Source organism: Rattus norvegicus, chromosome 3 (assembly GCF_021556685.1).
Source record: "Rattus norvegicus strain SHRSP/BbbUtx chromosome 3, alternate assembly SHRSP_T2T, whole genome shotgun sequence".
Taxonomy (NCBI): Eukaryota; Metazoa; Chordata; class Mammalia; order Rodentia; family Muridae; genus Rattus; species Rattus norvegicus.
The window spans coordinates 270,001-295,000 of record NC_141536.1 but is presented as its reverse complement, the minus strand read 5'-3'; positions in this window follow the sequence as shown (position 1 = coordinate 295,000).

Sequence of the window (25,000 nt, the reverse complement as noted above, 5' to 3'; positions counted from 1 at the left end):
CCATCTCTCCAGTCGTATTTTTTATAAATATTGAATATTAAATATATGTGGGGGTGTGGCTGTGTGTGCATGAGTTCCTAGGTACGAACCTGAGGAGGGAGGAGGAAGGAAGGAAGGGAGGGAGGGAAGGAAGGTCGACCAGTCAGCCTCCTTTCTTTTTTTTTTTAAAGTTATTTCCTCTTCTTTTCCAGAATTATTTATTTTGTGTCTATGAGTACACTGTAACTATCTTCAGACACACCAGAAGAAGAAAGGAGCCTCATCCCATTACCGATGGTTGGGAGCCACCATGTGCTTGCTGGGGATTGAAAACTCAGGACCTCTGGAGGAGCGGCCAGGGCTCTTAACCGCTGAGACATCTCTCTCAGCCCTCTTTTTCCAGTTTTAAATAAGCCTCGTTAGTTGAGCGATCTGGGGAGTTGCTTTTCTTTCCAATTTGTGTGTGTGTGGGGGGGGCAGCAATGGATCCAGTATCCAATTCCCCTTTCTCTCGATAACATCTTATTACAGTAAGATGGCTCGATTTCATTTGCAATTACTTTCTTATTCAAGACGAAGGTTGATGAATAAATCTTCTTGTCGCTCCATGAAGGAGGAATAAAATAATATTTGGCTAGGTCTATATTCCTTCATTTTTATTTCTCTTTGTTTCTTGTCCTTTCTTTAAAAAGAAGAGGTCAACAAATCGGTGTGTACCACCACCACCACCACCACCACCACCACCACCACCACCACCACCACCACCACCGAGTTGTAGGGATCCATTATGGGCCCCTGTCTGTCTGCCTGTCTGATTCATTCGTGTTTATTTAAACGTCCTCCAATGATGGTTGTGCAGTGAAAGAAATGCGTGCCCGAGCTCGAGCTCGTGCGCAAACACACACACACACACACACACACACACACACACACACACACACACACACCACACGGGGGGGGGGCAATGGGGGGTGAGGAGGAGGAGGAGGAGGAGGAGGAGGAGGAGGAGGAGGAGGAGGAGGAGGAGGAGGAGGAAAGCTTGGGTTGGGTGGTTTGAGGATTTGAAGGTTTAGCCCTGCAATGTTCCTTACAACTTAAAAACTTTGTGACACACAAAGCGATATTCATTTTCTCCTTCTACTTTTCACTCTGTAGACCAAGATGGCAGACTATATCAGCCTTTGTGGAATGTGACCTTGTATTGCTTTGCCCTACTCTGCTCTGCTCTGCTCTGCTCAACTTAACAGACGTGTTTTTGCTTTTGTTTATGATTTTTTGCTTGCTTGCTCGCTCGCTCCCATGACTTGACTGTGGTTTCCCTTTCTATTACAGCACGGTGACCAGACTGCCTTGGGGTAATCAGAAAGGAGGCCAGAAGCAGTCTTTTTTCTGACGCACTGAGACTACATACCAGCCGATTTGGAGGAAAGATATCCCTCTCTCCCTCCCTCCCTCCCTCCCTCCCTCCCTCCCTCCCTCCCTCCCTCCCTCCCTCCCTCCTTGACCCATTTTCCCTCTTTCCCGATACACTCAATAAATTTAAAGTAAATCAATGAATCAAGTCTCTAGTAATTTATTTGTTGGGATTTATTTGTTGAAATTATCCCTCCACACCTTCGCCCCTCCCCCCACCACTCGAGGATGTCTCCCTGGGGGGGGGCGGGGGGGTTGGGTGGACTCGTGTAGGCATACCTCTCCTCCCTTGGCTTTCCGGGTCCCATCGCTCCAGCATACCTAACTCTTTGGAAATGGTAATAGAGTTCATGACACACCCTCACAGAGAGAGGAAGAGTCCGATCGTTCACTGATTCGCTCTCAGCCAGCCTCGCCCTGACAGCTCAGGCATGTCTAAATCCGAATGTGGGCAATATTTACATGACTTGACTTGGTGCTTCTAACTTTTTCTCTCTCTTTTTTTTTTTCTTCTTTAGTATTTTTTCTTTACCCTACAAACAGCACACTGCAGCTGTCTTCGGACACACAGCAGATCGATCCCATAACAGAGGGTTGTGAGCCACATGGGAATAGAACTCAGGACCTCTGGAAGAACACAGTCAGAACTCTTGCTGACTCCATTATTTCCGATTAATGTTTAATGTTTATTTTATTTTATTTTATTTTATTTTATTTTATTTTTCGGAGCTGGGGACCGAACCCGGGGCCTTGTCTTCCTGAGCCAGCGCTCTACCACTGAGCTAAATCCCCAACCCAATGTTTAATGTTTAAATAAATAAACCTTGTAAAGAAATTAAGCATCTTAAAACCATAGGCATGTGCATCCCTCCCTCATTCGTTCATTCCCTCGCTCATTCATTCAGACAGACAGACAGACAGACAGACAGACAGACAGACAGACAGACAGCAACCAAAGTCTAGCCTTTAACAAAGCAAGAAAGCATACCCTGCAGGACGCACAGATGAATTCCTGGGCCCTGCAGAGCTTACATGAGGCTTAGTAAAGGACTGACCTGACAACAGCTACCTACATACGTTGAGAAGTCTACCTGGTATTGACGGATGATGACAAACTGTATGTGTGTGATACAAAACTGTATGTGTGGTTCCCCTTTATAGCTCATCTCGAAGAGCCCAGCTGTTGGGGCTCGTTCTTCAGGGGAAATGGAGGCTTTTCATCTTTCCCAGCTCCTCCTAGATCACTTTCTGTCCATCTGTCCATCCGTCCGTCCGTCCGTCTGTCCGTCCGTCCGTCCATCAAATTCTACCCTAGGCCTGCCCTTAGGTTGGTGGTCGTCCATTGAGTGCTAGTGACTTCTGACTTGTCTCTGTCTTCCCCTCTGAGAACTGTATTTAGATCTGATGCAGGCACGCAGGCAGGCAGGCAGGCAGGCAGGCAGGCAGGCAGGCAGGCAGGCCCTCCCTCGTTTTGAAACAGACAGACAGACAGACAGACAGACAGACCAAAGGGTCAATGACTGACTGCACTTAAAGGGGCTGTTGACTCCTCTTTGGAGTTACCGCTGTTTAAAACTTGCTTGATAAAATAAAGTCATCGAATCCAAACTACGCAAGGGGACACTATAACAAATTACGACTGCTTGTGTATATAGAAAACAGGGTTTTCTTTCCCTTATTCCATTATGTATGTTTGCTTTTCTTCAAGAATAAAACCGGCTAGGTGGTGCCTCGGAGACTTTTTTTTTCCCCCAGGAGTCCCTTCGGGCCCTGCCAGCGGGAGCCTGGACCTCTGAGGCCAGAGAGGGTGTGCTGTATCCCCGGCTCGCTCCCTCCCTCCTGGGATCAATCTAAAAAATGGACAGTTTTGGACACAAGCTTAGTAATGTTCAGCTCATTCATGCAAGAGAGATGTAGGAAGGACAACACCCCCACCCCCACCCCCCACCCCTACCCCCACCCGACCAAATAATACCTAACCAATAAAAACTAGCTCCTTACTCCTCCGCCTGAGGATTTCTGCGGTCTCATGGTTTGTTCTTGGTTGTTGTTGTTGTTGTTGTTGTTGTTGTTTTGTTTTGTTTTGTTTTGTTTTGTTTTGTTTTGTTTTGTGTTTTTTCAGACTTTAAGACAAATGTAGGGGTTGGGGATTTAGCTCAGTGGTAGACCGCTTGCCTAGGAAGCACAAGGCCCCGGGTTCGGTCCTCAGCTCCGAAAGAAAAAGGAAAGAAAAAAACAAAAACAATAAGACAAATGCTTGTTGTGATTCTCATTTCATTTCAAGGCTGCTATTCTCTAAATCAGAAGGACTCCTTACAATTCTTCATGGGTAAACTTGCTTTACATCCCTGACATCAACAACAAAAAGAATTCAGAAAGTGGTGATGGACCAATCTGTTTGGGTGTTTCTTGCCTGCTTGACCTTGACTCGCACAAGAGAGCATAGAGAATAAAATAAAGTAGGTGGATGGAGAGATGGCACCGTCAGGAGCTGCACTGATTGCTCTTACAGCGGTCCTGAGTTCAATACCCAGCCAACACATGGCGGCTTGCAACCATCTGTAATTGTCAATCATGCCCTCTTCTGGGGTGTCTGAAGACACCTACAGGGTACTCGAATAGACATAAAACAAACAAACAAACAAACAAACAAATCTTTAACAATTAAAAACAAAAAGAATAAAATAAAGCGAAGGACCCGCCTTGGAGACCTGCCCGGTATTGCTCCAGAGTCTACTTTTTAAAACACAGAGGTAGGGGTTGGGGTTTTAGCTCAGTGGTAGAGTCCTTGCCTAGCAAGCTCAGGGACCTGGGTTCAGTCCTCAGCTCTGGGGAGAAGAAAAAAAATACACACACACACACACACACACACACACACACACACACACACACACACACACACACACAGAGAGAGAGAGAGAGAGAGAGAGAGAGAGAGAGAGAGAGAGTTTGACAGCAATAAAAAACAAAACAAAACCACTTTAAAATACAGAGATGTAAGGATACTCAGAGGGCTCAGAGGAAGCAACCAAGTGTTTGTTATATGGAGTGCAACAATATGGTTCATCTCTTCTCTTCCACGTGGCATGGTGGCCAAGGTGGTGGGGAAACACACAGTGAAAGGAATTGAACTACAGCACACAAGCAAGTCTCCCTCCCAGACATGAATAAAACTGAAATTAGGCTAAATGTACAATGAAAGGAAGCCAGGTGTTCGTGCATGTCTTTATTTCCATCATTCAAGAGGCAGAGGTGTTTAGAACTGTGTCTCTGTGAGATAGAGGAAGGCAGGCAGGCAGGCAGGCAGGCAGGCAGGCAGGCAGGCAGGCAGGCAGGCAGGCAGGCCTGATCTAGGTACTGATTTCCAGGTCTATGTGCTGCAGACACCCCTGACTCAAATAAAGGGTAAAAGGAAAAAAATACAATTCACCTGGAAGGGTCAGCCAGCCATCAGATGCAGTGAACTAGAAAATTGGGATTCTCAACTGAGGCCTGTTCCCTCCCTCCCTCCCTCCCTCCCTCCCTCCCTCCCTCCCTTCCTTCCTTCCTTCCTTCCTTCCTTCCTTCCTTCCTTCCTGGCTTACAGACAGCCAGGTCAAGCCCAAAAGAAGGAGTCCAGCAAGGAGCTTAGAGACTATGAGAGAGTGCACAGGTGTTCTAGGAATCAGCTCACCACCAGCATCCCCATTTGGGTTCTTGTGCAATCGACACAGGGAGATTGACAATCTGGAGTAGTGAACATTGAGGAAATCAAACAAGGGACACAGAATGCAAAATATTTATTTACACAGCAAGTGGGTCAGTTGGATTAGCTAGGACACCCACCCCCGACCCCATCCCAGCCCCCTACCACTGCCAGGTCTCCCTTCTTATTCTCCCTTTCTCATGCCTCCTCAATATATGGGCACAGAGGACCAGGAACATGTTTCTCTAAAACATGATTTTCTGCTGTGAACTCAGTCTGGCAGAGAGTGAGTGGGTGAAGAGAAGGATCCTAAAGACAGAGAGTTTATTAGAGGCAGAGGCTATCACAGTGTTCTTCACACCAGGAACAACAACAACAACAACAACAACAACAACAACAACAACAACAACAGCAACAACAGCAGCAACAGCAACAGCAACAATGAATCAACAAATGGTGGACAGGAGATGAGCAGGGATGCTGGGGGGATGGGGAGGAGGGTAGGGCTGGTGAATCTGCACCTCTCCTGAAGGTCTGCCTGTGAAATACTGGTTGATATATGCCTAGTTGAGGACAATATTCCCCTCTCCTGTGGTTTTCAATGGGACATGACTTCATTGCCAGAGACTATGGAATTGTTCCATTTTCCCCTTCCAGAACTGTGTGTTTAGATCTGTTACAGACAGGCTCTGGGTTTGAAACAAACAAACAAACAAACACACACACACACACACACACACACACACACACACACACACACACACACACGCGAGAGAGAGAGAGAGAGAGAGAGAGAGAGAGAGAGAGAGAGAGAGAGAGAGAGAGAGAGAGAGAGAGAATAGAAAAACAGAGACAGACACAAGAGAATTTGATCTCTCTCTCTCTCTCTCTCTCTCTCTCTCTCTCTCTCTCTCTCTTTTCCCTCCCCCTCTCCCTAGTTTCTCAGACTGGGTTTCTCTGTATTCGTCTGTAGGCGGGAAGGACTGAAACTCTCAGTTCACACTTTCTCTGCCTCCCTAGTGCTGCTTTGATGGTAGTTTGGGGAGATTGGGATAGGAAGTAAAAAAGCTTGAGTGCTGATATCAAAGCCTCCCCTCCCCACATGCATGCATGCATACACACACACACACACACACACACACACACACACACACACACACACACACACACACACACCCCTACCTGTCTCCTTCACACAGTTATTAAAAACTTTTTAACTGTGATTTAGAAAGTGTCTAGGGCTGGAGAGATGGCTCAGCGGGTTAAGAGCACCCGATTACTCTTCCAGAGGTCCTGAGTTCAATTCCCAGCAACCACATGGTGGCTCACAACCATCTGTAAAGAGATCCGAAGCCCTCTTCTGGTGTATCTGAAGACAGCTACAGTGTACTTATATATAATAAATGAATAAATCTTTAAAAAAAAAAAAAAAAAAGAAAGTGTCTAGATCATAGCTTCAGAGTCAGCACACATCCTCTCCATACAGAAGACACTGACTGACTGACTGACTGACTGACTGACAGACGGACGGACGGACGGACGGACACACACACACACACACACACACACACACACACACACACACAAACACATATTTATATATTTAAATGATGCTTAAAAAAAGCCAGTCTTCCTGTATAACGGAGGTTTAAAGGGAATCTGGCTGACAGCACGTTTTGTGGTGTTTTAATTCCTTTTTTTTTTTTAACCAAATAGGAGGGAGATCTGTTGTCCCTTTTATTAAAAGCCAAAGTATTAAGTGGCGAGCCGATGTTTCCAACTTTCACCATTCTGTTCCTTTCACCAAAAAAGAGGGGGTTCTTTGGCTTTTCCTTTCCTTTTTGAAACAAAACCAGTTGGCCTAGCTTCCCTGTTCCTTTTCCCTCTTCCACGGTATGCTCGATGAAATAAAATGAAAACAAATGAAGTTTCTAGTTGTATTTGTTTGGGAGACCCGAACTATCTCTCAAGGAGAGGTTGCGGGTGTTGGGGATTTAGCTCAGTGGTAGAGCGCTTGCCTAGCAAGCGCAAGGCCCTGGGTTCGGTCCCCAGCTACGGAAAAAGAAAAAAAAAAAGAAAAAAAAAAAAAAAGAAAGAAAGAAAGAAAGAAAGAAAGAAAAGAAAAAAAGAAAAGGAAAAAAAAAGGCAGGTTGCATCTCCCCGCCGCCCCCCCCACACACAAGGCCTCCTCCCTGTATGTGGGGGGGAGGGGAGGGGTGGACAGGAGCTAGCTGAGGAAGGGGGTGGGGTGGGCGGGGCTGGAGAATATACAGGTCCCTGAAGGTCAGTCGGGGAAATACTGCTGCTGCCCTAGCACGCTTCAGTGCCTCTTTAGAGTTTAGAGTTTTCTAAAGTTTTCTGCCTGAAATCAGCGAGTGATGATTTCACTGTGAAATGATGTCTGATCATCGCTCTCGCTGTCCTGTCAGGGCTCCGGCTCCTGGCAAATGTCTGACTGAAGGAAACCTTAGTTAGACTCACACCCAACTTGGAAATGGTAATGGAGTTGATAGCACACCCTGGGGGAAAGAGGCAGACTCCCTTTTTGCTCACTCTCAATTCCCAGCCTCGCCCTGCCAGCTCGGGATTTCTAAGTAAGGGTGAATCTGGACCATATATGTACAGGGTTTGGCGTTTCCGATTCATGTTTAATGTTTAGTTAAATAAAGCTTGTCAAGGGCTGGAGAGATGGCTCCGAGGTTAAGAGCACTCACCGCTCTGCTCTTCCAGAGGTCCTGAGTTCGATTCCACAGAAACCACATGGTGGCTCACAACCCTCTGCAAAGGGATATCCCTTGCACTCTACTGCCCTGTGTATATGAAAAGGGCTTTAGTGTACTCCAATGTAAGTGAAAATAAATAAGTAAACCTTTAAAAGAATGAAACAAAATGAAGCTTGCAAAGAAATTGAGCATCTTAAAATGCCAGGCACGTTTATCCGCTCCTTTTTTTTTTATTTCGTGTGTGGATCACATAACCACAGAGGTGGTTCCCCTTTCCTTAACCTCGACAGCCCAACTGGGACAGAAGTGCAAACTATCATCTACCTATCTGGGAGTGGAGTGGTTGGATACAGGGAGATGGAGCATTTGCAGTTATTAAAGTTCTGATGTCGGTTTTTATTTCCTTTCATTTTTGGATAGATATCGGGAGCCTTTTTTTTTTTTAAATTACAAATTTTGTTTTCTGTGCAACATTCTGATCATAGTTTCCCATCGCAAAGCTCTTTCCAGATCCTTCCTCCCCATCCACCACCCCGTACTAACCCAGGCCTGCCCTTAGATGTGGTTGATGCATACCCAGGTGAGTCTCCATTGGAGAAAGGACGATATTCCATCTCCTATGACTGTCAATGGCCGATGACCTATAAATGCCAGTGACTTCGGACTTGACTCCATTTTCCCCTCTGAGAACTGGGTTTGGATCTTGAACGCAGGCAGGCCCTCGGTTTTGAAACAAACAAACAAACAAACAAACAAACACACACACCAAAAAATATTTAAAGCAGGCAACAACTGCCTGCACGCCAAGAGACTGTTGACTCCTCTTTGGAGATAGTACGATGTGAAACTTGCTTAATAAAGTAGAGTCCACACAACACAAAGGGAACACTTTAACAAATTATGAAGGAGAGAGGGGGGGGGTATGTTTATCTACCTCCCCTCTTGTTTCTCAGACTAGAGATTTCATCTTCCTCTGTCTCTCGAGTGCTGGTGGCTTTGCTGCTGGTTTGGGGGGGGGGATTGGGATAGGGATAGGAAGAGAAAAGGCTTGAGTGCTGAGTTTTAAAGCTCTCTCTCTCTCTAAAGCTCTCTCTCTCTAAAAGCTCTCTCTCTCTCTCTCCCCCCTCCTTCTCTCTCTTTACACACACACACACACACACACACACACACACACACACACACACACACACACACACACACTGGAGAGGAAGACAGGAAGACCTATCTAGATGCAACGTGAAGAAGGCCTATGTAAAGATTTAATGGCCAGGAACTGTTAGCTGGCTAGTCTCATATTTTGTTGCAGTTGCTAATATTATAAGGACACTTTCTCATTGGTTGTTTCTGCTGTTGCTGCCAGAATTCATTACATATTCTGTTAGGCTCTTCTGTGTGATAACACACTCAGAAACCGAACACTGTTGAAGTCAGTCTAACTGCTTTCTTTGTTGTCTAGTTACCCGCAATAATCTTGGACCTGAACTGAACACCCAGCAGCACTTCCCGCACCCACCCATGTATAAGCTTTTATAACCTGGACCACCAACACTAGAGCGACAGGGCAGACAGAGACTATTTGGAACCGGACTTCCATTTTGAGTTTTTGTTTGTGTTCTTGTTTTTTTCTCCTGTCCTGTCCTGTCCTGTCCTGTCCTGTCCTGTCCTGTCCTCTCTGTCTGTATGTCTGTCTGTCTGTCTGTCTGTCTGTCTGTCTGTCTGTAAATCCACACATATAGTTCTTTCCCATCTTATATCTCAAAACAAATAATGCTTGCTGTGATCCTCATTTCATTCAAGGGTACTACTCTCTAGACCAGAGGAGCCCCCTTACAATTCTCCACAGGTAGTGATGACCGGAGTGTTCAGTGAACTAAGCAGGAATTATATGGTTGCCGCCATTATGCTTGATCTTACCGAAGGTAGGGTTGCGGGGCATGGTTGCCACGATGGCGACCAGTAGACCGTGATTGAGGAGACGGAACAATAATTAACCTACAATTCTCCCTCTCTGTCAACTGTTTCTCTGTCACTCTCTGTCTCTCTTCCCTCCTTCCCTCCCCCGTCTCTCAGACCTGAATGAGCATTGGAACTAAAGTAAATGTACATGTGAAAAGAAGCCAGGTGTGGTGCTGCATGTCTTTGATTGCATCACTTGAGAGGTGAAGGTGGGTAGAACTCTGTGAGCAGGCTGCAGACCTGAACCAGGTACTGATTTCCAGGGCTTTTGTGCAAAGACCCCTGACTCAGCTAAAGAAATGAGGAGGAAAATAAAGAAACAGATACAATTAACTTGGAATAAACCAAACAAACTAAGAAAAAGGAAAGGCAGTAATGGAGTGGCCTGGCTTACAGAGGAGGGGCAGACATTTATCTGCCACGTACCTCCTCGGTTGAACACACAAACACACGCATGGGGGAGGGGGAGAGACAGAGACAGAGAGAGACAGAGAGACAGAGAGAGGAAGAGAGACAGAGACAGGGAGACAGAGAGAGAGACAGACACAGAGAGAGAGAGACAGACAGACAGAGACAGAGAGACACAGAAAATTCGATCCTGTCTCTCTCTCTCTCTCTCTCTCTCTCTCTCTCTCATCACAGGCTGAGCTCAGGGACAGTGAGTTCCTTGCTCACTCAGAGAAAAACTCTGTCTCCAGTCACCCTCACCCACACGCCTTCAAAATGATCCATTGTACTATTTTAGATTTATGTCTGAGGAGCCCCTCTCCCTCCGCCTCCTCCTGTTACGTTGTAGAAACGTTTAATCCCAAACAGGGCTTCTCTCCTACCCTGCCTTGATGATTCTGTTCCTGGATAAAAGATACACAAGCTTTATTATCTACAGGAAACCTTAAATAGCACTAGAAGACCTGGGCAGGCAGATATCTACCCTCTAGGTTGTTAGTTTTGGGGGTTTTGTTTGTTTGTTTGTTTTTGTGTTTTTTGTTGTTGTTTTTTAATTTTTTTAGATTTGTTTGTTTAGCCAGGTATGCTGCAGTTATCTTCAGACACACCAGAAGAGATCAATCAGATCTCATTACAGATGGTTGTGAGCCACCATGTGGTTGCTGGCAATTGAACTCAGGACGTCTGGAAGAACTAGTCAGTGCTCTTAACCGCTGAGCCATCTCTCCAGCCCCTGTTGTTGTTTTTTGTTTTGGTCAAAAACCTGGATTCTCGGGGTTGGGGATTTAGCTCAGTGGTAGAGCGCTGCCTAGCAAGCGCAAGGCCCTGGGAAGAGCAGGTCCCCAGCTCCGGAAAAAAAGAAAAGAGGAAGAAAAAACAAACAAAACAAACAAAACAAAAAAAACCCTCTGGATTCTCAGGAGCTGTGTGGTGTGTCCTCTTATGTTCTGGTGCCCTCTTCTGGCATGCAGACATATAGGAATCAGAGAGAGCCCACATTTTTGTCCAGGAACAAACAAACTGCCAAACTGCCAAACAAACAACAAAAAGTTGTAGGTTTTGACTGGCTCTGTAGGTTTCAGAGAAAGGCAGGGCAGACCTCTGTGAGTTTGGGACTAGACTACTCTACCGAGCAAGTTCCAGGGAGGGATTCCACAGGAGCACAGTGGACTGGACAAAATTTTGACTTTGTAATTTTATTTTTTGCCCAATTCAGGATTTATGATTTGATTGTCACAAAACTTATACCTTTCATTTTTATTTTATTTTTCGGCCAAAATTTCATTTTCAGTTTCACTTCCGATTTAACTTTTAATTTCTTGTCGCGCTTATGTTCGGATCGAGTTAATTCTCTGGGGAGCTGTGCCCTTGCCACTGGTGCTGGCAGAAGGGGATCCCGAGATCTAGAGGTTCTGTGTGGTGGGCTGTGTGGCAGGAAAAAAATGAAATTAAGAACATATATAAATCTATGGATTTGTATAAGGAGAAACGTATGGTATGGTGGGAAGATGTAAGGGAGAGAAAAATAAAAAAAGATAGATAGATAGATAGATAGATAGATAGATAGATAGATAGATAGAGTGAGTTCAACTCCCAGCCTCCTATGTGCAGAGTTCCCCCGGCGTTTTTACTCGCCAAATAAAGACTGCGGTGTTTCCCAACACACCATGTGAATGTCCGTGGCTGTCGAAATTATTTCATTTATGTTTTTCACGTTTGTCGTCCGTGTCACTTCAAAGGCCATTGTGACTTCAGTCTTGTTATTCATTCATATATGCTTTCTATTTCTTTTCATTTTTCAAACCTTTTTTTTGTCTAAATTGTATTTGTCATTCACCTTGATTTAAACATTTATTAAAGTCCAGTTTGCCATTTATTCGTATTTACTCGTACTTTATTATTATTTTATAAATTTATTCCATCATTTCGTTTCAGTCGTCTATATTTGCCCTTCCTCTCGTTCCCGCTTTTCTTTTTTTTTTCTTTTTTCTTTTTTCTTTTCTTTTTTCAGAGCTGGGACTGAACCCAGGGCCTGCCCCATTTATGAGCAAGCACTCTACCACAGAGCTAAATCCCCAACCCCGTCGTTCCCACTTTATGTCTGTTAACATTTAATTGTTTTATCTCCCTTGTCCTTCTGTGTCCCTCGTCTTAATTTCTGCTTTATTGTTTTCTTTTTTTTTTAATTTATTTATTTAACGCATGTGAGTACACTGTAGCTGTCTTCAGACACACCAGAAGAGGGCATCAGATCTCATTACAGATGGTTGTGAGCCACCATGTGGTTGCTGGGATTTGAACTCAGGACCTCTGGGAGAGCGGTCAGTGCTCTTAACCGCTGAGCCATCTCTCCATCCCATCTGTTTTATTGTTTACATCGCACTTACTCTGTTTTTATGGCGATCTATTAACTTTTTTCCATGTCAGTCGTCGGTATCTGTTGATCACCTTGATTTTATTTTTTTTTCTTTTTTCTTTTTTTCCGGGCTAGGGACCGAACCCAGGGCCTTACTCTTGCTAGGCAAGCGCTCTACCACTGAGCTAAATCCCCAACCCCGATCACCTTGATTTTGTTTTATTGTTTATTCACATTGACTCTTTATTCATTATTATTTTTAAGTAAAATAAAATAAATAAAATTTAAATATGGTAAAAATATTTGTTAAACAGATATTAAAAGGGAGGTCTACAGCAGATTTTTTAAACTAACGGGCACACACACACACACACACACACACACACACACACACACACACACACACAAATTTCTCCCAGAGGTCCTGAGTTCAATTACCAGCAACCACAAGGTGGCTGACAACCATCTGTAATGGGATCTGATGCTCTCTTCTGGTGTGTCTGAAAATAGCTACAGTGTACTCTTACGCATAAATAAAATAAATAAATCTTTAAAAAAAAATAAAATATGAGGTTAGCTCTCTTTGCTCCTCTCTTTGCTCTTTTGCTCTTCCTCTCTTCCCCTCTTCCCCTTTGTCCCTTCTCTCCCCATTCCCCTCCCCAAATTCTCTCCACGTGCTCATGACTGGCCTTTACTCTCTTCTTCTACCTTTCTTCTCTCATTAAACCTCTCCGTGGAGGGGGAGGGGTGTGTGTGTGAGTGGGGAGGGGGAATGAGGTTGACCAGTCTTCCTGTGTAACAGAGGTTTAAAAAGAAGGAGGCTGGTCGACAAAACGTTTTTTTTTGTGGTTTTTATTCTCTCTCTCTCTCTCTCTCTCTCTCTCTCTCTCTCTCTCTCTCTCTCTCTTTCTCTCTCTCTCTCTTAATCAACTCGGAAGTCGATCTGTAGCCCTTTTATTAAAAGCCAAAGTATTAAGTGGCGAGCCGATGTTTCAACTTTCACCATTCTGTTCCTTTCACCAAAAAGAGGGGGTTCTTTGGCTTTTCCTTTCCTTTTTGAAACAAAACGAGGAGGAGCTCGACCAGTTGGCCTAGCTTCCCTGTTCCTTTTCCTCTTCCACGGTATGCTCGATGAAATAAAGTAAATAAATGAAGTTTCTAGTTATGTATTTGTTTGGGAGACCCGAACTCTCTCTCAGAGTTGCATCTTCCCGCTGCCCGCCCCCCCCACACACACACACACAAGGCCTCCTCCCTGTATGTGGGGGGAGGGGAGGGGTGGACAGGAGCTAGCTGAGAGGGGGTGGGGTGGGGCGGGGCTGGAGAATATCCTGGGTCCTGAAGGTCAGTCGGGGAAGTACTGCTGCTGCCCTAGCACGCTTCAGTGCCTCTTTAGAGTTTGCAAAGTTTTCTAAAGTTTTCTGCCTGAAATCAGCGAGTGATTTCACTGTGAAATGATGTCTGATCATCGCTCTCGCTGTCCTGTCAGGGCTCCGGCTCCTGGCAAATGTCTGACTGAAGGAAACCTTGGTTAGACTCACGCAGCTGTTTGGAAATGGTAATGGAGTTGATAGCACACCCTGGGGGGAAAGAGGCAGACTCCCCCTTTTTGCTCACTCTCAATTCCCAGCCTCGCCCTGCCAGCTCGGGGATTTCTAAGTAAGGGTGAATCTGGACCTTATATGTACAGGGTTTGGCGTTTCTGATTCATGTTTAATGTTTAGTTAAATAAAGCTTGTCAAGGGCTGGAGAGATGGCTCTCCACAGAGGTGGTTCCCTTTTCTTAACCCAACTGGGACAAGGGTACAAACTATCATCTCTATCTGGGAGTGGAGTGGTTGGATACAGGGAGATGGAGCATTTGCAGTTAGTAAAGTTCTGCTGTCGGTTTTTGTTTTGTTTTGTTTTGTTTTGTTTTGTTTCCTTTGCTTTTCATTTTTGGATAGATTTTTTGGATAGCCTTTTTTTTTTTTTTAAATACAAATTTTGTTTTCTGTGCAACATTCTGATCATAGTTTCCCATCGCAAAGCTTTCCAGATCCTTCCTCCCCATCCACCACCCCGTACTAACCCAGGCCTGCCCTTAGATGTGGTGCAGATGCATACCCAGGTGAGTCTCCATTGGAGAAAGGACGATATTCCCATCTCCTATGACTGTCAATGGCCGATGACCTAAATGCCAGTGACTTCGGACTTGACTCCATTTTCCCCTCTGAGAACTGGGTTTGGATCTGTTGAATGCAGGCAGGCCCTGGTTTTGAAACAAACAAACAAACAAACAAACAAACAAACAAACAAACAAACACACCAAAAATATTTAAAGCAGGCAACAACTGCCTGCACGCCAGAAGACTGTTGACTCCTCTTTGGAGATAGTACGATGTGAAACTTGCTTAATAAAGTAGGAAGTCCACACAACACAAAGGGAACACTTTAACAAATTATGAAGGAGGAGAGAGGGGGGGGGTATGTTTATCTACCTCCTCTTGTTTCTCAGACTAGAGATTTCATCTTCCTCTGTCTCTCGAGCTGCTGGCGTGGCTTTGCTGCTGGTTTGGGGGGGGGATTGGGACTAGGGATAGGAAGAGAAAAGGCTTGAGTGCTGATTTTAAAGCTCTCTCTCTCTCTAAAGCTCTCTCTCTCTAAAGCTCTCTCTCTCTCTCTCTCCCCCCTCCTTCTCTCTCTTTACACACACACACACACACACACACACACACACACACTCACTTCCTAGGATGAAAGAAAAGAAATGAAAAGGAAGGCACCCATGGTGATGCATGACTTTGATCTCACTTTGGTCTCAGCACTGGAGAGAATCAGACCTATCTAGATGCAACGTGAAGAAGGCCTATGTCAGATGAGTTAATGGCTAGGGAACTGTTAGCTGGCTAGTCTGCCATTTTGTTGCAGTTGCTAATATTATAGGACACTTTCTCATTGGTTGTTTCTGCTGTTGCTGCCAGAATTCATTACACATATTCTGTTAGGCTCTTCTGTGTGATAACACACTCAGAAACCGAACACTGTTGAAATCCAGTCTAACTGCTTTCTTTGTTGTCTAGTTACCCGCAATAATCTTGGACCTGAACTGAACACCCAGCAGCACTTCCCGCACCCACCCATGTATAGCTTTTATAACCTGGACCACCAACACTAGAGCGACAGGGCAGACAGAGACTATTTTAGATTGGGACTTCCATTTTGAGTTTTTGTTTGTGTTCTTGTTTTTCTCCTGTCCTGTCCTGTCCTGTCCTGTCCTGTCCTGTCCTGTCCTGTCCTATCCTGTCCTCTCTGTCTGTATGTCTGTCTGTCTGTCTGTCTGTCTGTAAATCCACACATATAGTTCTTTCCACATCTTATATCTCAAAACAAATAATGCTTGCTGTGATCCTCATTTCATTCAAGGGTACTACTCTCTAGACCAGAGGAGCCCCCTTACAATTCTCCACAGGTAGTGATGACCGGAGTGTTCAGTGCGACTAAGCAGGAATTATATGGTTGCCGCCATTATGCTTGATCTTACCCGAAGGTAGGGTTGCGGGGCATGGTTGCCACGATGGCGACCAGTAGACCGTGATTGAGGAGACGGAACAATAATTAACCTACAATTCTCCCTCTCTGTCAACTGTTTCTCTGTCACTCTCTGTCTCTCTTCCCTCCTTCCCTCCCCGTCTCTCAGACCTGAATGAGCATTGGAACTAAAGTAAATGTACATGTGAAAAGAAGCCAGGTGGTGCTGCATCATCTTTGATTGCATCACTTGAGAGGTGAAGGTGGGTAGAACTCTGTGAGCAAGGCTGCAGACCTGATCCAGGTACTGATTTCCAGGGCTTTTGTGCAAAGACCCCTGACTCAACTAAAGAAATGAGAGGGAAAATAAAGAAACAGATACAATTAACTTGGAATAAACCAAAACAAACTAAGAAAAAGGAAAGGCAGTAATGGAGTGGCCTGGCTTACAGAGGAGGGGCAGACATTTATCTGCCATTGCCTCCTCTGTTGAACACACAAACACAGGCGCCGAGAGAGCGAGAGAGCGAGAGAGCGAGAGAGCGAGAGAGCGAGAGAGCGAGAGAGCGAGAGAGCGAGAGAGAGAGAGAGAGAGAGAGAGAGAGAGAGAGAGAGAGAGAGATCTGTTAATCTGTTTGTCTCCCTCCTACTGTTTTCAGACAGGGTTTCTTTATGAAAAGAAAGAAACTGGTAGCTGTAGGCTGGTAGCTGCTGGCTGTTAAAGGTCTAGGTAAAACAATGTGATGGCCTAAGAGAGGAAAATAAAGAAACAGATACAATTAACTGTTAAGGCCTAGATGCCGTGTGAATGAGGCCTACATCAGATTGGTTAAGATAACTGTCACCTGGCTAGCCTGCCATTTTAATATTGCAAGGACGCCTTCTCATAGGTTGTTTCTGCTGTCACTGCCAGAGTTCATTACATATTCTGTTAGGTTCTGTATGACACACACTCAGAAACCAAACATTGCTTAAGAATCCAGTGTGTCCTTGAGTGCGTGTCTACAATGCGTGCGTGCGTGCGTGCGTGCGTGCGTGCGTGCGTCTGTGCATGCGTGTGTCCATGGCCATGCTAGAGCCCACCCCAGATTTGTGTTTCAGAGATCTTTACTTATTTATTTTTCCTGCCTTGGCTTGTGTAGGCACTAAGTCACCACACTTCCCGAAAAACAAAATGAAACAAAACAAAACAAAATCCACCAACAAATGGACCAAACCCAAACCCCAAGCCAAACAAACAAATATTCCTGCCTGCCTGTCTGTCTATCAGGGCTACAACAGAGAGAAGTGGAATCTTGAATGAACAAAACTAGAATACCTAAGTCTGCCTGTTTCCCCTCTTCCCACCCTCCCCTGCCCCAGCCCATCCCCTAGAGCTGGTCTAGCATGTTCTCTGACCCTGGGGGTGCGGTGAACCGGCCTGCTTTGCTAAACTCTGTAGTGTATAAAAACTTGGTAACTCTAGAAAGCAGGAGCTGAAAATGTGCAGATAAGTTGGTGGTCGAGCTGTGTGTGTGTTGGTGTGGGAGGGAGACTGCTTCGGTAACTGCTGCTTTTCAATGTCCGGCTGAAACTCTGTGCTTATGATGTATCTTTTGGTTTATTCGATTTACTTACTGTCTATTGGGTTTGCATTTGATTTTTATTGATTTTATTGATATTTATGTTTAACTATTTTGACCTGGCTAAATGACTGACTGACTGACTGACTGACTGACTGACTAAGTCTACCTGGCATACAGGAGGAATTCAAGGACGAACGATTGTTTTTAAGTATGACAAAAATAAGTAAGTAAGTAGTAAGTAAGTAAGTAAGGGGTTGGGGATTTAGCTCAGTGGTAGAGGCGCTTGCCTAGCAAGTGCAAGGCCCGGTTCTGTCCCCAGCTCCGAAAAAAAAGAAAGAAAAAAAAAGTAAGTAAGTAAGTAAGTAAGTAAGTAAGTAAGTAAGTAAATAAATAAATAAATAAATAAATAAATAAATACGATCATTTAGAAGTAATATAGGCAGAAGGAGAACATGTGGCTGTGGATGGTCTGAGGCTTCTGGCTGCTTTTGGGTGCCTCTTCACCTTTCTGCACGTGCAAACTGAGTTTAATTAAGTTCTGTTTCCCTAGAGCTGGGAAAAGGGAGGAAACAGAAGTGACCTGGAACATCAGGGCTAATGGCCGGCTGCCTCCATCTTGGTGAGGTCCAGGTGTCAGCCAAGCTGGCTGCCAACCATCCACAGTTGAATCCAAAGTGCCCAAATGGGACACTATAACAAATCATGTATACAGATTTGTGTATATAGAAAACATTTTTCCTTTCTCTTCTTTTCTTTTCTTGAGAAATTCAGCTGGTCCTGATGTCTTTCCCTCGGTGTGTCCCTCTGTCATCTCTCTCTCTCTGTCTCTGTCTTACTGTCTCTGTCTGTCTCTGTCTGTCTCTGTCTCTGTCTCTCTCTCTGTGTGTGTGTGTGTGTGTGTGTGTGTGTGTGTGTGTGTGTGTGTGTTCCTTAATCTCAGCAGCACTACTCATCCAATCGATTTTTCCTCTCCCCTTGTCTCCTTCACATGGCTATTACCCCACCTTAAACAGCACTAGAAGAGCCTGGCAGGCAGATATCTACCCTCTATGCTGTCAGAATTTTTTTTTTTTTTAAAGTCAAAACCTGGATTCTCAGGAGCCATGTGGTGTGTCCTCTAGGTTCTGGGTGCCCTCTTCTGGCATGCAGACATATAGTCAGCAGAGAGAGCTGTGTGGGTGGCCGAGGCAGGCCGGTGGACCTCTGTGAGCTTGAGGCTAGATAAGTCTACGGAGCAAGTTCCATGACTGCCTGGGCTATACCAAAAGAAACGTACCTTGAGGCAAAACAAAACAAAGCAGAAAAAGGTTCTGCTTTTATTTCTGAACATGTGTTCTCTCTAGTCCTATTGACTATAGAAGTTTGATCATGAAGTCACATTGATTTTTATTACAGAGTTTATTTGTGTGTGTGAGAGAGAGAGAGAGAGAGAGAGAGTTTTTCTTTAATCTTCAAACATATTTTTTATTGTTTATTTATTTTATGAGCACACTGTCACTGTCTTCAACACACAAGGAGAGGATTCCATTACAGATGGTTGTGAGCCACCATGTGGTTGCTTGGATTTGAACTAAGGATCTCTGGAAGAGCAGTCAGTGCTCTTCACCGCTGAGCCGTCTCTCCAGCCCTGAAACAATATCTTGAATAAACAATAACAAAAACACTAAAACTAAGTCTGCCAGTTTTCCTCTTTCTTTCTCTCTCTCTCTCTCTCTCTCTCTCTCTCTCTCTCTCTCTCCCTCCCTCCCTCCCTCCTTCCTTCTTTCTTCCTTTCTTTCTTTTTTCTTCAGATAGGATTTCTTAGTGAATGATATTTATGTTGATATAAATTTTTTACGTACTTTTTATTTAGCTAACTAACTAGCTAAGTCTGCCTGTCCTAAAAAAGAAGGAGTTCCCACCACAACTAAATACGTGCATAGAAAAAAAATATATAATTATTAACTTGGGATGAAACTAATGTAACAAGCAAGCAAACAAACGCACAAGCAAACAAAGTAGGGATGGTGGTGCTGGGTGCCTGGTATATGGGAGATGGGAGACCTGTGGTCTAGAGCGTCCAGAGCTCTGGCCTCCATACTCTGGACTGCATTCTCTCTAGCAATCTTCCCAAAGTGGCTGTATTTATCCATGTTTTTTTTTTTTTTTAAATTGGCTCTCTCTCTCTCTCTCTCTCTCTCTCTCTCTCTCTCTCTCTCTCTTTCTCCCTCCCTCCCTCCCTCCCTCCCTCCCTCCCTCCCTCCCTCCCCCCACCACACACACAGAGGCACGTGTGAACAAGGGAATGCAAATGCACAAAATAAGTATGTTTTGATCCAGGTGAAAAACAAATCACGGGAATTTTAACCATTCCACCATCATTCCACCATTCTTTTAATTTACTCTCTGTGTTTAGTCTTCCAAAGAGGTGGCAGGTGTGTGGTTTGGTGAGTGCCGGCTGGCAGTGGCAGCGAGGAACAGAGAACAACAACAACCCCCCTCCCCCCCATCGGGATCGGTGGAGGGTTTTAAAAATGAGTGAGCCATTTAAAAAAGGAAAATGGTGTGGAACTGAGGTCGCCGCCACCCTCCCCTCACGACGGAGTTTGGACGCTCCCTTTTCCTAACTGTGCCTGTTCCTTGCTAATTGTTAACCGATTCGAGAGTGCATGTCCTTTCATGAGGTGGCCTGTTTTCACCGCTCCGTCCTACTTTCCTTTTCTGGGTGCCTGAGGGGGTTGGCCCCGAGTCCATCCCGCGATTCACTGTGTTCCGGCGGGACAACCGGGACCGTTTGTGCCATTCGGGAGAAGTGGTGGGTACCTGCCCCGTTGTGCGTGGGTGAGTGTCCCCCTGAGCTAGGGAGGTCACTCCGGAGAGACGGAATGAGTGTGTGTGGCGGCGGCGGCGCGTGACAGTCTGTATTGGTTTGCTTGATCGAGATCGCTGTCGGGCGACACCTAGTGGCGACAAGTTTCCGCATGCTCCTGTCCCCCGGTTGGTGACAAAGGACGGGGAAGTGCCTGTGGTGAGCCGGCCAGGGTGAGAGGGTGACAGGCAAGCAGGCGGGTGCGCGACGGAGACGCCGTCCTGTCTGGGGACCATCTCTAGCTAGGAGGTTGTACCTGGAGAACTTCGGGGAGGAGGGGTGGCTGTACGACCTATTGGGACACAAGGAGGGGGTTGGTGGCAGCTGGATGAGGTCGACCAGAAGGCTTGGGCCCCGTCCCGGATTTTTTTTTTTTTTTTCCAATTTTTTTTTTTTTAATTTTTTATTTTATTTTATTTTTTTTTATTTCTTCCTCCTCTCCGGTCCCAGCCAGCGGGACCATAGACACTTTTGAGGCCGAGAGGGTGCTGTGTCCCCGGCCTCCGAGCCGAGGTGGCCCGGCTAGGGGGCGCCACGGGTTTTTTTTTTTCTTTTCAGGGTCCTTCGGTCCCAGCCAGCGGGACCATAGACACTTTGAGGCCGAGAGGGTGCTGTGGCCACGGCCTCCGAGCCGAGGTGGCCCGGCTAGGTGGCGCCACGGATTTTCTTTTCCAGGAGTCCTTCGGTCCCTGATAGCGGGAGCCTGGACCTCTGAGGCCGAGAGGGTGCTGTGTCCCCGGCCTCCGAGCCGGGTGGCCCGGCTAGGGGGCGCCACGGAGTTTTTTTTTTTCTTTTCCAGGAGTCCCTTCGGTCCCTGATAGCGGGAGCCTGGACCTCTGAGGCCGAGAGGGTGCTGTGGTCACGGCCTCCGGGCCGGGTGGCCCGGCTAGGGGGCGCCACGGAGTTTTTTTTTTTTTTTTTTCTTTTCCAGGAGTCCCTTCGGTCCCTGATAGCGGGAGCCTGGACCTCGGGGCCGAGAGGGTGCTGTGTCCCCGGCCTCCGAGCCGAGGTGGCCCGGCTAGGGGGCGCCACGGAGTTTTTTTTTTTTTTCTTTTCCAGGAGTCCTTCGGTCCTGATAGCGGGAGCCTGGACCTCTGAGGCCGAGAGGGTGCTGTGTCCCCGGCCTCCGAGCCGAGGTGGCCCGGCTAGGGGGCGCCACGGAGTTTTTCTTTCCAGGAGTCCCTTCGGTCCCTGATAGCGGGAGCCTGGACCTCTGAGGCCGAGAGGGTGCTGTGTCCCCGGCCTCCGAGCCGAGTGGCCCGGCTAGGGGGCGCCACGGAGTTTTTTTTTTTTTTTTTCTTTTCCAGGAGTCCCTTCGGTCCCTGATAGCGGGAGCCTGGACCTCTGAGGCCGAGGGGTGCTGTGTCCCCGGCCTCCGAGCCGAGGTGGCCCGGCTAGGGGGCGCCACGGAGTTTTTTTTTTTTTTCTTTTCCAGGAGTCCCTTCGGTCCCAGCCAGCGGGACCATAGACACTTTTGAGGCCGAGAGGGTGCTGTGTCCCCGGCCTCCGAGCCGGGTGGCCCGGCTAGGTGGCGCCACGGATTTTTTTTTTCTTTTCCAGGAGTCCCTTCGGTCCCTGATAGCGGGAGCCTGGACCTCTGAGGCCGAGAGGGTGCTGTGTCCCCGGCCTCCGAGCCGAGGTGTCCCGGCTGAGGGGCGCCTCCGAGACTTTATTTTTTCCAGGATCCTCCCGGTCCCTGCCAGCGGGAGCATGGACTTCTGAGGCGAGGGGAAGCTGTGTTCCAGGCTATCTACCATGGCCTCCTCGGTCTGTGAGCACTCAGGGTTCTAAGGTCGACCAGTTGTTCCTTTGCGGTCCGGTTCTCTTTCTACATGGGGACCTCTTGGGGACACGTCACCGAACATGACTTCCAGACGTTCCGTGTGGCCTGTCATGTTTATCCCTGTGTCTTTTACACTTTTCATCTTTGCTATCTGTCCTTATTGTACCTGGAGATATATGCTGACACGCTGTCCTTTTGACTCTTTTTGTCATTAAAGGACGTTGGAAGAGGCTTGCACCAAGGCTGTTTGCTGTCCAGCCCTAGCTCTTTTCTTCTGCGCATGGGCCTCTTCGATGCTCCGAAGCTTAGCGTCCCCCCATGAGTACGCGCTTCCTGCTTTCCCGTGCTTGCTTGCCTGTGCTCTGTGTGGCAGCTTTATGACAACCGTCCCGCGTGTCAGGCGTTTGATTTCCCCGTGGTGGTTGTCGTCCGTTACCGGTAGGAGTCGTTGGTGCCGAGTGCGACTGGAAGGGTTTTCCGTTTGTACTTTGAAGTGACCCCCTGGCGTGCTCCTCTGCGGCCGACCGGTTTTTTTATTTGTTTTTTTTTTTGTTTTTTGTTTTTTTTTTTTTTGTTTTTGGAAGGAGTTCCCGAACCTCCGCTGCTTGGTGGTGTGTCCCTTTCTTTCCTGCTGTGCCTCCCGAGTTGCACCTTTTCTCCTTCGAAGGGGATTTTATTTTTTTATTTTTATTTTTATTTTTTATTTTTTTTTTGGAAAGGAGTTCCCGAACCTCCGCTGCCCGTTGAGTCCCGTTCTTCCACGCCACGTGCCTCCCGAGTGCAACGCTTCCTTTTCTCGCCCTCGAGAAGGGTAAATTTTTTTGTGTGTGTGGCAGTGTTAGCGACTTCTTCCCGTGCTCTCTCTCGCTCTTCTCGCTCATGTTCCCGTCCAGTGCGTTGTTAGAAAGCTCTCACGCCCGTTGTTCCCGATGCATGGCGTGTCTCGCTCCCGTTGGATCGATGTGGTGCTGCCGCGTTCTCTTCGGGCCGGGGCCTAAGCCGCGCCAGGCGAGGGACGGACATTCATGGCGAATGGTCATTCAGCGCGAATGGCGACCGCTCTTCTCGTTCTGCCAGCGGGCCCCTCGTCTCTCCTCCCCATTCCTTTGCAGGGTGGTGTGTGGAAGTCAGGGGTGCGGCTGTCCGGCACGAGCGCTGACCCGCGCACACTTGTTGCTGTGGTTCGCGGTGTCCCTGTGGACGTGTCGGGGGCGCCTGCCCCACGCCGTTCACTGCTTCGCGGCCCTCTTCCCCCGTGCCGGGGGAAGGTGGTAGACCCGCTGCGGTGCATACCCTTCCCGAATGGTGTGTGCACGCGCCCTGCTTTGTGTGAGCCTTGCGGTGCTCCTGGGCGTTCCGGGCTTTGACCACCAAGGTGCCCGCTTCTGAGTTGGCGGTGGCGCTTCCGCTCCCCGGCGTGCCTCCTGTGCTCCATGGTGCTTGTGCCTTTACGCTTTCCCTTGTCCTAGTTGCCGGCTTTCTGCACGGTGACAGAAGGGGGTCGAGGAGTTGAGTGTGCGGTTAAAGGCTCCTTCCGTTGGGTGAGCGCCCACCCCGTGCCTATGTTTTTGGTGCCTTCACCCGCGGGCCCTGCGCGGTTAGGGTGGTGCTGAGCGATCGCGGCTGGCCCTTTTTAAAGACCCGGACTCCCTCAAGTCAAGGCTCCTCCTTTGTGTGCGCCTTGAAGAGGCCCTGGCTCTCGGCGGGGACCTGTCGCAGGTCCCCCGGTCACGAATGCTCAAGAAGACCCCGGAGAAAGAGACCTTTGCCGATACCGCAGACCCCCCACCAGCTGGCGCGTGGTCCTTCCCGTTCTGTCCCGCGCCTGTTGCTCGTTTCCCGTTGCGTGCACGGAGCCCTTGGCTGCTCGTCGGTGTTGGGTTCGTCCCGCCCTCAGTGAGGAATTTGCCTTCTCTAGCTATCTTCGGAAAGGGCTTTACGATCTCCGAGGGGCTTCTCCCGGATGGTCCCCCTCGGCTGCCCGCCCTGACCTCAGCCTTCTGCGCGCAGCGTTTGCTCTCTCGCCTACCGCGACCCGCGCCCTCCCCGCTCCGAGTACGAGGAGGGATCACGCGGGACGGGGCTCTGTCGACCTGCCGCTGTGCGGAGCTTGTGGGGGAGATTGGGTTTCTGGTGGCAGGTGGCGGGGAAGGGCCGTGCACACGCCCGCGTGCGCGGTACCCCCCTCCACCGCGAGGGGTCGTCGCGGGACGGGTGGGTTTGGAAGGGCGGCGGTGGGCTCCGGTCCCACCCGCCTCCGTTTCCCCCGTGCCCTCCGTCGCGTGTGCGTCCACTCCACGCGCGTCCACGTCCCGGCCACTCTCGCGGCGAGGTCGTGTCGCGTGTGGTGCGTGCCGCGTGCTCTCGGGCGTCTGCGGTTGCCGCCTCGTCCCCCCCTTCCACGGCAGCGTTCCCGGCCGGTGGAGATCGCGGGGCCGTCCTACCCCCCCTTCCCCTCCCGCGGGGCTCTCGAGGGTCCGTGAACCGCGGGGGGTTGGCCTCGCTCTCGGGGGCGGACTTCTTATTTGGGGGAACCGGCGGTCGGCCGCGTCCGGCGCGTCGTCGGACGTTGGGACCCGCTGCCACGCGGGAGTCTTCGTCGGTTGGCGTCGGCGTCTGCCTCGGTTCGCTCTCGCGTCGGCTGGCGTCTCCTCGGGCTCCCGGGGGTTGTCCGTTGGTTTCGGGTCGGCTCGGTGCCGCGGGCGTGGCGGGACTGCTCCGGGTTGGGTGCAGTG